Source organism: Akebia trifoliata, chromosome 5, assembly GCF_017979445.1.
Source record: "Akebia trifoliata isolate Shusen 1 chromosome 5, ASM1797944v1, whole genome shotgun sequence".
Classification (NCBI taxonomy): Eukaryota; Viridiplantae; Streptophyta; class Magnoliopsida; order Ranunculales; family Lardizabalaceae; genus Akebia; species Akebia trifoliata.
In genome coordinates, this window is record NC_141379.1 from 25,742,358 (window position 1) to 25,759,834 (window position 17,477).

The 17,477-nt window shown below is 32.6% G+C and overlaps 1 pseudogene; it reads right to left on the reverse strand.

Moving 5' to 3' along the window:
- Positions 1 to 10,621: 10,621 nt before the first annotated feature.
- LOC147401796 (putative 12-oxophytodienoate reductase 11) lies at positions 10,622 to 16,823 on the reverse strand (annotated as a pseudogene).
- Between the last annotated feature and the right edge of the window lie 654 nt (positions 16,824 to 17,477).

Here is a 17,477-nt window from a genome sequence, read left to right on the forward strand (position 1 = left end):
GACAAGTTCGGAATCGTAGATCTGCGCTCCTTGAGATACATGGGCTGCACTATCCTATTAAAAAAGTGTATCTGGAAGGGACCGTATATCCCGAGGAACGCAGATCTACAATTCCCAAACTTGTCACGTCGGGTAGTTTTTTGAGTATGCCCCGTGGGATAGTCATATTATCATGACTCTTTCTAAAATTGGAAGCTTTTTCTCCACTTTAAAGGTGTGTTTGGAAGCAGGAGTTAATCGGAGTTGGAGTTAGAATTGGTGGAGTTAGTTATAACTCCTCAAATAAACTCTAATGTTTGGTTTATCTAGAAATTCAACCTAAGAGTTGTAAAAGAAACTTCAACCCTTGTATTTTGCTAAGATTAGCTATGACTCAGTCGAGTTAATTTAGTTATATATATAGGTCAAGTTCAAGGGCCATATGAGAAAACATATGTAAAAACTTTCGTTTTTAATAAAATTTTAAAATATGGGTTAGAAATTTTGGATTGAATTGATTTTTTGTGAGGATGATCTCTATGATAGGAAGATCATCCAAAAAAAAAAAAAAAAAAATCAGCCAATCTGAAACTTCTAACCCCATTAAAAGTGATTTAGAATGTGAACCGTCGATTTTTTACCAATTTTTATCACTAATTTGTAAATCACTTTTGATGGATTTAGAAGTTTCTGATTGAGCTGATTTTTTGTGAGGATGATCTTTTCATCATAGTGACCATCCTTGCAAAAAATCAGCTCAATCCAAAACCTCTAACTCTTATTTTGAAAAACGAAAGTTTTTTCATATGTTTTCTCATATGGCCCTTGAACCGCCCCCATATATATATATATTACAAATAATTAGCTTTAATTGTTAATTTACATTTTTTAATTATATTTAAGTTTATTTATTAATTATGACCTGATATTTAGATGGATTTAGTTAGGGCCTATTTTTTTGCCTAAAAAGCCCGACCCAATCCGGTCCATTGACAATCTTAATTTATATACTAGATGACTTAGTTGAGTCAACTCGATTTTTGAGATTAAAGAATTTTGTTTGGAGTTGTAAATCCCACCTACATAGGTTGGAGTTATAACTCTTTTAAAAATTAGACTTGAGGATCTTCTGAGAATTGCAACTCCATGGAATTGGTAAACCAAACAACTAATTAGAATTCTAAGTGGGGAGTTGTAACTCCAACTCCCATTTTCAAACACGCCCTAATTGTTTTGGAGAGTTGCTATTCACATCCTAACTTTTACTTATTACACTCTAACTTCTTAACTTATTTCTCACCCCCAATAAAGATTAAAACATACTCTTCAAACGATACAAAGGTTTGACTCAAATTATAATCTCAACATATTATGATACTTTTTCAAACAATTTCAGTAGTTGTTTACGATTAGGCACATACAAAATCCTAAACCCCAAAAATAGAAATCTAGCAAAATAAAAATAAAATTGATAGAGCTTCTATTGGCACCCCAACTTTTACTTGTTCTCAATCTTTCAATTATTTTATTTATTTTTAATTAGGGTGTAATAGGTAAAAGTTGGGGTGCCAATAGAAGCTCTCATGTTTTAATTATGAAATAAAATGAATAGTGAAGTGAAATGAAATTTTTACAATTATGTTTGAGAGCTACTAGTGGCACCTAACTTTTACTTGTTACACCCTAATTTCTTAAATTATTTATCACACCCCAATTAAAGACTAAAACACACTTTTTAAACGTTACAAAGGTTTGGCTCAAATTATAATCTCAACATTACAAAACATTATAACACTTTTTGGAACAATTTCAGTAGTTGTTTACAATTATAATTAGGCTCGTATAAAATCCTAAATCTAACAAATAGGAATCTAAAAGATAGAGAGATTCTATTGGCACCCCAACTTTTACTTAATCTTTACCATTCATTTATTTTCTTTATTTTTAATTTGAGTGTAATAAGTAAAAGTTGGGGTGCCAATAACAACTCTCTTTTTGGTTTTTTATGATGCCTTCTGACGTGGCATGAGTTAGAACCATAGATTTTTTACCCTTGGGATGTACAATTGTACATCCCCATGAATATGTGTAGTTGTATATCCCAAGGAAAATAATTTATGATTTTATCACATGTCACGTCAAGAAGCATATGGGGGCATGTGTCCAAGGGAAAAGGAAATGGGGAGGGGGGTGTCGATTATTCATAATTGTAAGCAACAAAAAGAACTACGAGAGAAGGATATCATAGGATGCGTATTACATGACAATTGATTCACATAGGATAACTATAAAAGCATCTCATAAATTAATAAGGACAACCTACACTATAGCCGAATTATTTTGTCATATATAGGTCGAAAGTTTTAGAATGAGTTGATTTTTGGTAATGATGATTTGTAAATCAAAGAGATCATCCTCACCAAAAATTAATAAATTCTGACATTTCTAATCCTACTAAAATAAGTTCAGAATCATAAATAATTTATTTTTTTATAAATCAATTTTGACGGAGTTACAAGTTTTGAAATAGGCTGATTTTTGGTCATCCTCAAAAATTCATCTCAATCGTAAACTTTTAACTTGTCTAAGGCAAAAGAAAAACTGGCTATGGTGTGGATAGCCCTTATTAATTCGTGCGGGTTGCCCTGTGATTGGATGGAAAGTAGGAAAATATAAGGTTATTGGAGAACTCTATGCTATCAAATCTTCGTATGAAATTCGATGCTGATATTCCTCAACATGCCTAGGACATATTCTTTTGGGCCCCACTATTGATCCACCTTTAATTGACTCACAAAACAAAACTAAGGCCAATTAATTATCTGTACTCATTGGTTTTTAGTAGTTCCTCATCTTGATCTTAAAGACCATTCTTGGATCAAATCTTCCTGAATATTTGAACAAAATGCTCAAATCTAATGGTTAAAACTCACTAAGTTTATCAAGTGGGAGAGCCTTAGTTTTGTTCTTTATGCTTGTAAGGTCGAAGCGTGTCATCTTGTTCTTTATGAGACTTATTGGTATCATCGTCGAGACCCAAAAACATGTACCACATGGCATGTTTTGGGTATTGATACTTATAATCATATAGATGGTTTGTTTAGATCAGTATTGATGATGCATCGGATCATTTCAGCAAGAAGGATTTATTAATCATTTCATGATGAGGAGAATCATTTGTAAAGAAAATTCAAATTTTATTTCAAAAGTTGACAGAGAAATGGAAGAAAAGTTCCTCCACAATCACCATTGATTCTAATATATCTAGTCTCTTCAAATCAATCAATCTTATGGGGGAATAAATGAATCTCATTCATCAATCTAAAATATTCCAAGTACAAAAAAATTATTATATACCATTGATCAATAAAGCCATAAACAAAATCAATCAGGATTAACATAACATTCTGCATTTCTTGCACAGGGGATATTGTTTTGTTTGTCACAATTTTTTGAGACCATATCAATCAATGAATAGAGTTTGATTCCTTTTATATTGGGATATCGATAATGTATTATACTTTTAAGTAGAAACGAAGAGTACTCTCTATAATAGAAGCTACTATTCATCATTTTATAGGTTCAAGTATGGTAGAGCTACGAGCCTTAAGTTATCGTAGAAGTTCTTGGAGTTTGTTATTGGAGAAGTATAATAAAGTACTCTAGACATAGTAGTGATATACAAAGATGCTTCAAGGAGATAGAATCACACACATAAACCAGGGATTTACATGGTTTAGGAGTGTTGCTGCTGTTATATTTATGTGTCTTTTATCATAGTTGTTGATTTTAATCTAATGGTTATGATAAGTTCTACTTTTGAAATCTTATAAATAGTAATGTCATGAGATTTTTTTTTAGTAAAAATAAAATAAAAATTAGGGTTTTCCTCTTTTAAGATTTGCTAGAGAAAATAAGAGTGGTGTACAAGGATTTCAAGTCTTAGGTTTGGGATTAAAATTTGAGTGACTATTTCTTATATTGTTCTTTTTTTGATTTTTTAGTGAAGAATATTGGATCTATCTGTGGACTAGGCATCGTTGTTGAACCATGTAAATCTTAGTGTTCTTTGATTTGTTTCTTGATTTTCTTCGTAATCGTATTAAACAAGAATCTCCAAATTCACAACAATTGATGTTAAAGTATCAAGTTCGTCTGAAAAGATTGACCGTATTTTGAAGATATTTTTCTTTTGATTTTTGTGAAGGAATGTGAAACAAAACTAGGGTTCAATTCAATGGAAGTGAAGAGTTTGGACATGAAATTTGAGGTCTAGAGATTCAATGAGAGTGATAGTTCTATTCTGAGGCAAAAAAAGGTGAAGGATATCTTGGTTCAACAAGGTCTGGATAGGGCGTAAAAAGGGAAATCTAATAAACTAGAGAAGATGACAAATGTAAATTGGGAAGACATCGAAGTGAGAATAGTTAGTATGATTCTACTTTGTCTTGCAGATAACGTCTTATTTAATGTTATGTAGGAAGAATCAACATCAAAACTTTGAGAGGAATTGGAAAATCTCTACATGGGTAAAAGCTTGAGGAACAAGTTATTTCTAAAAAAACAATTATATGCCTTGAAGATGATAGAAGGTGCAAATCCCCTGGAGTACATGAATGTGTTCAATCAGATCTTGAATCAATTGTAATGACTAAACCCTCGAGATGGAACCGATGGTCATGTGATACAGAGTCGCCACCATTCCTTGAGTTAACTGGGTGTGAATGGCTACTCGATTTGATTTTTGATTTAAAATAATTTATTTTACTAACAAGTTGTCTCAGGGGAACAATCTATGGATCATAAATTCAAGTTTGGGGGTTCAATTATGACTTAGGGAAGGTGTTAGACACCCCGACTCACCCGTTTACACGGTTACCAACTTAACCTCACTAAATTTTCTGAATCGTTATTTTTATTGATTAGATTTCAATATTTACAATTTATGTATAGTGAATTTGGTCGGATTTATGTGAACCATAGGTATTTGATTCACTTGTAGTTTGAGGACTTTCAATGCATGCTCTGTCACTGCTTTTGGTCACTCGTCCATTAGGGAATCAAAATTTGTGATTCAAGTTGATTTAACTTGATTAAATGTGTGTGCATGTGTTGTTAGCAAGTTTATGAAAATAAAATATATTTTTTTTATTTTTTTATTTTTTTTGTGAAACTCTTGAAGCCTCATTATAATTTGAGCAAAATGCAACAATTAATTATTTTTTTGTGCTTTCAATAATGACTAAGTTGACCCAATATTTCTTTAACATAATGGTCTTTAGTCTGGTTCCATAATCGAGCGACTCCCAAATCAATTTATAATTAATTTTATGCACTTTCAAGTTGCCACATCAGTGATAATTTTTTTTACAGATGGTAACTCATCGAGTCAACTCAAAAAGAACTGTAATATCGAAAATAACCCTATAAATACACCCCGAAATCAAATTTTGGGGGCACAAAATCGATATTAAAATCCAGATTTTTTATCTCTCTCAAGCAATTGAAAAATCTGATTTTACCAGTCCCACAAACCAATTTTGTAGCATAAAAATCAAATTTTCCATCTTTAAATCGATTAAAAAAACTCTTGTTTAAACCATTCAAAATGATTCTAAAAAAAAACCAACTTTTTTTCTTCAAATCTCTACAATAGCAACTGAAGATATCACAAATTTTTTTTATTTTTTATGAAGCTTTCTTTTCTTTTGATATCACCATATAAAAAACTTTACCCATACACACTCAAAGAGAGAGAGATAGAAAGTGAGAGAACTTGTTCTATGGACATTTTCCTTAAAAAATGGGGTGCCTTTGCTCCTCGGGATCTAACCACTTTTATAGAAAAAAATTAAGAGAAAGAGGAGGTGAATATTGACTAGTTGGATTAAGAGAGAAAATAGACGATGATTATTAACTGAGAAAGATTAGGAGAAGTTGGTTTTTTATTTGAATTTCAATTCAAATTTAGGTTTTGACTTGGTTTAGGTTTGGGTTTTGGATTTGGGCATGGATTCATGTATTGGGCAATCTTGAGTGTCTAACTACGCTTTTGTACGAGAAAAAGATACGATGAAATTGAAAGATGCTAAAGGCACACTCCTATCAAACGATATTAGGGGAAGGGCCAATCTTGAAGGTAATGCTCAAGGGTTGATCATTCCTAAAGGGAATTAGAGAGTAAAAACTTTGGATAGAAAATCTGAAAATAGGAGTAGATTCAAAACAAAGGGGAAGGACAACAAACAATACTACTACTACAAGGAATATGTTCACTTAAAAAATGACTCTCCGATTCGTGTAGAAAAGATAAAAAAGAAAATAGAGATAATTTTGGTAGTGCATTGGGAAGCGAAGTTGGAGAGGAAGATTATTATGAAGATGTTTTCATAGTCTACTAAGGTATATTAGATTCAAGTTGTTTTGTTCACAAAGGATCTAGGAATGATTATTTTGATATGTTCCAAGAAAGGAAGATAGATGTGATCTCCTTGAGTGGTGGATCTATTTTTGACGTCACAAAAATTGGTACGGTAAAGATCAAAAGGTATGATGAAACGATAAGTAATTTTGATGGTATGAATTTTATCCCAAATATACGAAAGAATCTAATATCACTTGGAAGGTTGGACTCCATGGATTGTAAGTATTCAGTTGGGGGTCGAGTTATGAAAATTACACATGATTGTGTGGTCCTAATAAAGGGAGAAAATTGTGGTGAATTGTATCGAGCGATAAATACAATGATACATATTTTTTCAAGATCCTGATGGGTGGTTAGACAAGGGATATGTGATGTAGTAGGCAACTACGAAGAGTCTCTTTCACAAATGGAGTAGAGACAAATTTGAGTTTCCAAGTTGCAGATGATCATGAGGAGGTTCCTATGGTTCAAGATGACAAGTCGAGGTTCCTATCTAAAGTTGACTAGGTGACTAGCTTGGAGCATGTACACATATGCATTGGTCATTTGATAGAGTTAGTGTGAACCAGGATGATTCGATAATTGTGTAGTTGGTGGCTTAAAATATTAATGATTGTTTACGGTCTTAGCAAACAAGTGACTGACTCTGGTTGATTCCGGTTTGAGGTGGAGTTGCATCCCAGACATAGGTGATGCAAAGTTCATTTTGAAAGACATGAACAATTTATCTCCAAGTTGGTTATGGTATTAAGGCCAAGGTAGAGTGATGAGTACGCGTGACAGGTTATTATCCCATGTGATCTTCGATGTGGTTGTGATAAAAATGAATGTGGAAATTGTTATATTTATGTATTTTATCATAGTCGTTTGATTGGTTTTAATCTAATGGTTATGATAAGTTCCACTTTTGGAATATTATAAATAATAATGTTATGGGATTTGTTAGTAAAAAAAATAGAGTTTTTTCTTTCTAGGGTTTAAGAGAGAAATGGAGATGGGTATACAAGGATTTCTGGGCTTGGGTTTGGGATTAAAATTTGAGTGACTATTTTTTGTATTGTTCTCCTTCGATTTTTTAGTGAAGAAGATTGGATCTATCCGTGGATGTAGGCATCGTTGTAGATTCACGTAAACCTGTGTGTTATTTGATTTGTTTATTGATTTTCTTTATTATTTTCTTCGCAATCGTATTGAATAAAGATTTCCAAATTAACAACTACCCCCACAGACTAGATCGAAATCTAATCGCACTATATGCTTTCAAAGTTATAGTATTAGATTCTCTAGAAAATAAGAACAACATAAAATGTTATCCCTTTTCTCGAAAAAGAAAATCCTAGACAATTTTTCTCAAAAGAGTACATTTATACTCCAAATTTTTTGCTTGCCCCTGAACCCTGCACATGGGCCTCGTCAAGAAGCCTAACTGACAACTTTACCCTAGCGTAAGGCTTAAACATAATACAAGGCATCTTACATAACATATCTTTTGAGGGGGAATCCAGGTGTTTGGGATTTTATCACCACAAAATTGGATTAATTGTCTCCAGGTGTTTGGAAAGGGTAATTTAAGGTACTTTTTGGGTTTGTTGTGGGCTTTTGTTTATAAGAATTACAAAAATAAAAGTGTGTCGAAAGTAAATGCAGTGGAAACGTGGTTGTGCAAGTTATTAGTTGGTAGATGTGTTTGTGGGCAATGAAAATTTGTGAAAGTCCTCAGAAATTTTATAAATTAAAATAAAATCCTTAGAAGTCACAAATGGATTCACATATCCAAATTTGGCTTCATTAATTGAAAATAAACCTTCTAAAATTTGCATTTTGGATTTTCGCAGATAAAGCCCATAATCTAATAATTCCAAGTGATCCATATTAAATATTAGGTTTTACACCCAAATAAATGAATTTGACTCACTAACAATCCATAAAATTCTTAAAATTGGATTTGAACAAATTTAACTTTTAGATGAACTAATCAAAACTCTTTAAGTCGGGATATAATTAAAAATCTAATTACCCTTAAGTCTATATATATATATATTAAAGCCTCCCTCAATTAAAAGGGAATCTGATTCATTTTTTCTCAAAAAACAGAAGCTCACCCGTTAGAGAAGAAGAAGCTCTCAAGCCATCCTCTAGAGACAAAATAAAATTTTTCAAGAAACTCAAATTCTGATTAAAGAGAAGATTAAGCCTAAAGTCCTTCTTCGAAAGTCAAGAAATCCTTCTTAATCGATAAATCGCAAAGTCCAAAGAGAAGAAAATTTACATAAGCTTATAAGAAAATCAAGCACAAACAAAGCCACAATCAAAGGAATCTTTTCAACCGATCATGCTCGAAGCTTGGAGAAAAGAAAGCTACACACGTCAGCTTTATTTTTATATTTGACTATTAATTAGAGAAAAACACTAAGATTTATATTATCATTTTTATCAAAATCATTTACGATCTTATTTCACAAATCTCGAGGTAGATTTATGAAATTTGTTTTTTCATTTGAGTTCAAAATCTTTATTTTTTCAAGCCAAAATTTCAATCCAATGAAAAAATTTACCAGCTTTCATGGCATTCCTTGTAGCAATCATACCTAATGTTTTAATGCGGAAATGTACCTTGTGCTTCTTACAAAGGGTAAGAATGTTATTTGAATTTTTTAGTGATCCAAAAAATCTATATAATAGACTACAACTGTAGACTCTACCTTGTTATAATTTTGTGGGGGATAAACCTCCTCTCAAGGCCTCTCTCAACTATAGTTTTGTAGAGGACAAATGTCTAATTGAGTTATAATTTTTATAGGATTTACTTTATTATCTCTCCATTTCACCTCTCTAATTTTATTATATTTTCTCTTTTATCCCTTTAACCCTTTTTATTGTTTTTCATCTTTTACACCTTTAACTTCAAAAATATTTAATAATACCCCTCCAACTTTTTTTTCCTACTTTTATTACCTTAATGCCAAAGATGATGCTTGTGCTGTAGGGCATAGGCAAGCTCCAATATATTTATGTTTTTAAAAGTATTAAAATACGCCCTTAATTTTTGACAATTACATTTGAACCTCATGTATAATAAGTCAATCAAAGAAAATTTGATACTCCAGTGATATGTAGAAGTTTTTTTTTTTTTGTGATCGATCTTGATATACAGAAGTTGAAGTCACAAATCTTTCACTTTTGATATAAGTTAATTATGCAACATTATGTTAAGGGTTTAAGGTTTAGGGTTTGTAAACATGATCTTGACCATGTAAACATGAAATCTAATGGTTGGAGTTCATGATGAATCTCGACATATTAATTTTGAGGTCACATAGTTGGAATCATTTGTTTTTCACAAGAGTCATTTTCCATGAATCATCAAACTTGACCCATATTTATATAATAAAACAAGATAGTGACACCTTTCCTCTTTGTCTCAATCTTTATTCCCCCCCCCCCCGTAAAGAGGGGAGTGATTTAATCTTGTCATGAATCTCGAGAAATTTATTTAATTTTACTATCTTTTCTCTCCAAGAATACCCATTCAACTTCATCTATTGCCTTTGAATTTTATTATTTTCCTCTTCTACCCCTTAATCCCAAAAAAGATGCATGTGCCTAAACTAAAGTACATATAATCTAGATTGAGATTATCATTTGAACCACATGGATTGTCATGGTGAGATCTAGAATAGGTTTAAAAAGATATTTAGAAAAACTTTATTTTTTTTAGCCTAATGAAACTTTGTAAATGGACATCCACTTTTTTATTTTTTTTGAAAATATTTCCAGATTAGAAATCTTAAAATTTTGTTCTCTACTTCCATGTTGGCATTATATAATGCCTTTTTGGGTTGCATGGACTTGAAGGACCATCTACATCTACCTATATGGACTATGTTCACGAGACACCTTAAAAATGATTGGGTGCTACATGAATCATGAACTCGAATTTGTGACAAAGATTGATATGATTCATCTATTCATTCTATGAAAAGGAGACAACTTCAAAAGAAAATGCAAAACTAAATCAGAGAAAGAACTTGGAGCAAACTAACTAAAAAAAAAATACATTATGGCAAAATCAGACATACTTAAACATAAATACTCCCTCAAATGAGAAAAATAGTAATACAAACTCCACTTGCTCTAACATTCTCAACTGAAACCCAATCACTAAATTTATTAAATGGGTGCAAATAATCACACATTTTTCAATTAAAAGTCTGAAATTCAAGAAAGGGGTATAGATAATAATATATTTTCAATGGGAATTGGAACTGAATTAATCTGAAAACCAGATCCAAGAAATGGGTAATTAGTGTAACCAATAATAGGATCAGTGATGTAGAAAGTATAGACACCCCATTTTTTGCATTCGCCTGATTAATCAATTCGTCAACTCGATCACGACGATTCCCAATGATGGATGATTATTCTAATACTTTATTTGTTACTAGATATGTTTCAGAAATTTAGATGAGGTATCTCAAATTAATAAAACTGTAGAAATCACGCTACACTAAGAAAATATAACCCAAAAAATATAGAAATTATCATCTTGCAGACAAAAATAAGCTTTACTATAAAAATCACTAAAAAATAATCAAATTATCAAAATACCCCTAACATCAAAACATCCTTAAAGCCCTCTTACGCTTAGGAAACTCATTCAAACACATAAAATAATAAAATGAAATCAAATAAATCATTTCGTAAATTTTCACCCAATTCAATAAAATTACGAAAATGCCCCTCATAAGGGTTGACAATCATTTCATGCCAAAAAATTCGTAAATGACACCAACCAATAATCCCATTGAATTTCTTATAAAAATCAATTCCAAAATATCCCAAAACATCAAAAACCGACTTGAAACGCAAAAGTTATCTTTGGGGGCAAAATGATAATTTTCTAATTTTTAAAATTTTTTATTTTGAAATTAATAAATAAAATATTAATTAACGTAAAGTAAAATCTTAATAAAATTAATTTAAAAATCTAAACCAAGTCAATCTCATAAGACTTAAGTCAAAACCCTTATTAGAATCCTAATCTAAAGAAACCAAGTCAATATCATAAGACTTAAGTCAAAACCCTAATTAAAATCCTAATCTAAAAAGACCAAGTCAATCTCATAAGACTAAAGTCAAAATTCTAATTTATCTTATCTAAAAGAAACCTAATCAAATACCAACTCTACCCAAAAAACTCTATAAATAGAGAGCCTCCACAACCTAATTTCGCAGCTCAAAGAAAATCCTAGAAAAAGTAGGTCAAAAAGTCTCCCTATCATCTAAACCCTAGTTTTTGTTCACAAACTCCTAGAAACTCTCCACAAAACACCCAGAAATCCATCAATAAATTTAGGAAACACCTATATCTAAGAAGGAAGTACTTCATCTTGGAGATCTGAAGCAGATCAAGCGATAGAAACGAAGCGATGAATATTTTACGAAGAACCATTCTACCAGTTCTGAGGGAACCAATTGTTGTGATCGTACATATATATTTTCTTTTTATCTTTTTTATTTATTTTATTTATTTAGTTTAGGTTTTTTTAGTAATGTAATCATTTTTTGGGTAATAGTAGAAACTGGCGTTGCCGGGCGGGGTTGGTGCCTAATACTTTCCAATCCCGTAACGTGATCCCCGAACTTAGTTTCTTTTTATAGATTAGTTGTTTTTATCCATGTTGAGTCAATGCTCGGTTTCTAGACCGTAATAACTAGGTGGCGACTCCTAAACCTCGAAAATCAAAAGCGGATCTGCAGCCCGCGGATCGAGGGCGCTTTCAAAAAGTATCTCTATTGTACTTGTTAAGATGAGCATTAATTTCAAATCTCTTTGACAAATCAGGGTTGGCTAGGAACAGTCTTCCATATGCAATAAGATCTGTATAGTTATCATCAATAGCTTTGTTACTATTTTCTTTACCATAACCCCCAACAACAATGAAAGTCCCCTTAAATGCCTTTCTGATTAGTAGAAGACATAAGGTTGTTTTCAACATCTCTTCTATTGTATCCGTTCTTGGCTTGACCATGTGGGAGTAGAGAATCCTGTATTTGTTTAGAGATTCGACCATGTACAGGCCAAGAGCTTCGGGATTTGAGTCCCCGAACTCCATGTTATCATCGAAGGGAGATAGCCTTATCCCTACTCTATCAGCTCCAATTTCATTGACAATAGCTTCTACCACTTCTAGAGCGAAGCAACATCGATTTGCTAGTGTTCCACCATATTTGTCTGTTCAGTCGTTTATCTTTCATGAACTGATCGACAAGAAAGCCGTACGCTCCGTGGATTTCAACTCCATCAAAACCTGCATATTAAAAAGAAGTATTAGAATAGTCTAAATTTTAGTGTTCATTCAATACAAGCATAATAGAATGATTTGTATCTCATCATCGTTATCAAATTAAACCTTATCCCAAATATTTTGGATACTGTGTCAAAATTAAGTCGCCTCTTTTTGTTGTTGAAAGTGTGTTCATATCTGCTCTCACTATCTCAACCCATATTTTTCTTTATTTTTCTTTCAAAACGATCAATTTGAATGTTTCTTCTAGATAGGGTTATAATTGGTCTTTATTTTGGATATGATCATATTATTTCAGTCAATTTTCTGTTAATTTATCATCTACTAATTTGGACAATCCATTTTTCTATAATTGTTTCATTTCTAATTTTACATTTTGACGTCTCTCTGCTCATCCATCTCAGCATCCTCATCTTTTTCACGCTCAATTTATTAATATGATACTTATTGACCATCTAACATTTAACTCCATAAAGCATATTTTCTGTTTGGTTAGTTTGTAAAGATTACTAAATCCAATTTGTAATAAATGTATAACAAAAGATATGTACTTTTAAAAAAATATATTATTATACCTCTCTTTTTTCATATCCCTTTTCATAGATCTTTTCATCTTCTAAACATTCAAAAGCATTTCTTTGTGGTAAAAATTAAATTCATTGGAAAAAATTACCAGCTTCCATTGCATTCTTTGCAGCAATTCGAAAATCGTTGACAATTTGAGGGATTTCATCCATCCTTAACTGCCGGGGAGATGAGTAAGCGTCAGTGCCTTTGGATTGCATTTGGGGCTTCAACGGCTTGTCTGTACAAGAGATTGGAGCTTGCCCATTTGGCTGAAAACCTATAAACAAGAATTCATTTAGAAGATATAGAAGATCAAACAAAGAATAATACTTTTATGTATGTGGGTTTGTAGAGAGCTCTCTCTATTAAGGTCCATGGGCCTAACTCAAGCTCCAAACCATGGTCTTCAGGTGAGGGCTGCCTTCTCCTTATATGCCGCATGGATTAGGCTCCCACAAGCGATGTGGGACTATCGTTCTAACACCCTCCCTTACGTAGGACACCACATACAGAATTAGGGAAATGCTTCCACACATCTAGAAACAAACAGGCCCAGCTCTGATACCATGATAAGTTTGGGGATCCAAGTTAAAACCAATTGGCTATGATTGGAGAGGTCAAGGAGATTATAAGGAGAGAGACGAGGCAAATTGTCTCTAATGTGGACTAAACTCAACATTCACCATCATCATTAAAGCCTTTATCTTTAAAATTTGGGGTCAGTAAACAAATCTTACAGTTCCTCCATTCAATTATGTCTAACGTCATGTATTTTATTCTTCATAATTATGTATGACAATTTAATAAATTCAAAACATACCATAATTGGATATTCTCCCAACATGTGCTATCTGACAAAAGAAAATCCCACCTTTGGCATGAACATCATCCACAATAGGTTTACAAGCTTCAACTTGTTTCATTGTCCAAACACCAGGGAAACCTGTGTACCTAAAAATAAGGAGAAAAAATGATAGCCAATGACATTAGGATAATCAAAGGGTACATACATACATACATACATACATACATGACTTGAGAAATATTAAAGCACAATGCCTAATCGTTTTCTCCACATAGAGTCCTAAAAACAAACAATTTTATCTTCTATTAATGAAAAGTAAGGATTTTATTGTCATTGTCCACTCAAAGACAAATCGGATTACTTTTTAAAAACCTTTTATAAGAGAACAAGATATCGAAGGTTGCTAACATCCAATGTTTGCATTAGACATTTGCATTTTCCTATATACATATAATTTTGTTAGCACTTACCCTTGAGCAGTGTGTGGAAATCCCCGTGCCTTTGAATATAAGTAGTCCTCCTTTGGTGGTTCGTAGTAATATAAGATTGCATCCGACTGAGGTACATAGTTGTAAGATCTTTGTCTTGTCATCGGTGCCATAACTGTTCTACAAAATACCCAACAAATATTTTTTATATAATTAAGTGTGTTATAATCTCCTCATCAAATAAATGCGATGAACCAACAGAGTCCGTAGTTGCGTATACTATCATCATCAAAGTGTTTTACCAAATATTCGGGATTGATTAAATGAATGTTTTTCCTCTATTCAATTCTGTCTAAAACCATACATTTTTCTCTATTGAGTATATGTTAATAATATCCATTCTCACTACCTCAATCAACTTTCTATTAGCACATTTTTAATACCTTCAACTTGAACCTTTCTTTTATTTGGTACCGCTATTGGCAAATGCTTATAAAAGAAGGTAATTGACTCCATATTTATGTTGTTATAAGAACTTATCCACTAATGGAAGTGTAAATAATCAATTTTTTAAAATTAGAAGTAATTCTAAGTACAAATACGATAATTCAGACTCTTCGAAACAAGGTCTAAAAGATATTTTTTTCCTTGAAAAAAAAAAAAAAACAAAAAAACAAAAAAACAAGAAAACAAAGTTCAGCTCATTATACACCAAAATGAAAAACAAAGTTAAAAATAATAGTAATACTAGTAAGCTTGTTTTTGCAGTAATCAGAAACTCAAAGGTGGAAAACTAGTTTTTCGATGCCTTTTGATGTCGTGGAAGTGCTGCATGCTCCAAATGCACATTTTTGACAATAAATGTTAAATTTTATTTGTTTGAAAAATTATCAAATTGATACTAGACCAAAGACTTATGTATCAAGTCTCGCAAACTTCACTAATTAACCGAGTAAGTCAAGCCCTTTCGGTCATGATGGGTCAAAAGTTTAATTAGCAATACTGTTAAGAGATGTCTAGTATTCCTAAGTTGGGCTAAAGTTTCAAGTGGCTAATTAGAACTAAAGGGACCTTATCCATGGTGTAGGGGCTCAGCCTAAGAAACACCCAATCATGCTTCTCAAACTGCCCAATGGGCAACCAAGAGCCCAAAAAAAAAAAAAATTTGTGGGACAACCAAACGAATAATTTTTTTTTTTTGGGAGCGGCAACCAATAGAGGAATAAAAATTGTGGGGGATTTTATTTTCTGCCACTATTATTTATTGCAATAAACTCATGTATACTCGTAGACTTAAAAAATTCTTGTGGGGACAAGTACTCCGACTGCCCCCAATGTAAATCTGCCATTGCATGCGAGGGTTCGGGGGAAGGGCCCCCAAGGAAAAAAAAATACTTGGGTATATCGTTTTCACTACTCTGTGAAAATTTTTAATGGCTGAGAGAATTGTAGAGGTTTGTAATCTTGAAATATTTATCCTTGATAGTGGAATTGATCTCCCTCCCCTCTGAGGTGGACGTAGGCAATTTGCCAAATCACTTCAATTCTTATGCTCTCCTTGGATTTTTTTTATTATTATTTTAATTTCTTGCATTTTTCACTTCCGCACAACAATTACCCAAGTCCACATCTCTATTACCCACCCATGGGTTGCCTAAGTGGTAAGGGAGAGCACGTGATGTGTGGGTTAGGCGCACGTCATGGATTCAATTCCCCTCTTGGGTTTTCTCATGATTTAACTAGGGGACCATGGCGGTGGGTTGCTGTGGTAGTCCTCCCCGAAATTATTCGTGGTGAGTGCAAGCTGGTCCCAACACTCGTTTAGCAAAAAAAAAAAAAAAAAAAAGTCCACATCTCTATTTGTTTTTCCAGATAACGTATTATTTCAGCTGTAGCAGCCAACAATTAGCGTATGGCCTTCACCTTGGTGGATCCACAGTATACTTAAATCATGATCACCTTTGGAATTGGAACAATTATCAGCTAGGGTCCAATCATCATGATGATATTAAAAAAAAAAAAAAAAAAAAATTGAAATACAAACATGAGAATTCAACAATCAAGTTGATTTTTGGTATGCTGATCTAAGAAAAAGAATGATGGGTCAAGTGGGCCCAAATGAGAGGACTAACATAATATCAAACAACATATGCAAATATCAACATAACTAAACTTAGCCACCAAAACAATGATGGGAAAGAAATAGAAGTATAGACCTGTGGGAAAGATTGAAATTTCCAAACTTATGATATGGAGGTGAGAAGTGGTATTCTTGTATCTCCCTTCTCTACTTCCTCTGATTTAAACTCCATTTTCTTTAATCTCTCATTATATCACAGCTTACGTGTATTTATAAGAACCTATTATTTGGTGCGCCCACCCACCGACCCACCGACCGACTGCTTCCTAGTATTTTAAGAAAGCCTTCCTTCGTCACCACGCGCACCTACTCTCACTAAATTAATACTTTAATCAAACATTAACTTGCCACGTGTCATATTTTCATTTCTCCTCGTATCTTGCAAACTACTCATCAAACGTACGGTAGAGATGATAGGGATTCCCAAAAGGAAGTGTTTTTCGTCTTATCCTAACCACCAGTTTGAATGGGAGCCACGTGACTTGAGAGGCTCTCAATTTTACGTTTGAAATAAGAGGAAAAGCCAATAGGGATTAATATAAAGTTAAAGTTTTTGGCAATATGTTTCTCTGGGAAATTCAGAACATCTCAAACTTTTGTTTAGTTATGATGGCCATAGTAACAATAGTCGAATTTGGGAATATTTCATTAATTCAAAAAAAAAAAAAAAAAAATTGTAAAAGATTTTAAAAAATTTAGGGGATTATACAGATAATGCTTTTAGGTATTGTAGATGGTGAAAATTGTAATAGGTCTGGGGGCTGAGTAAATATCAAGACCACTTGAGAATAGGAGTTGAGTAAGACTCCAAAAGTGGTGGTACCTA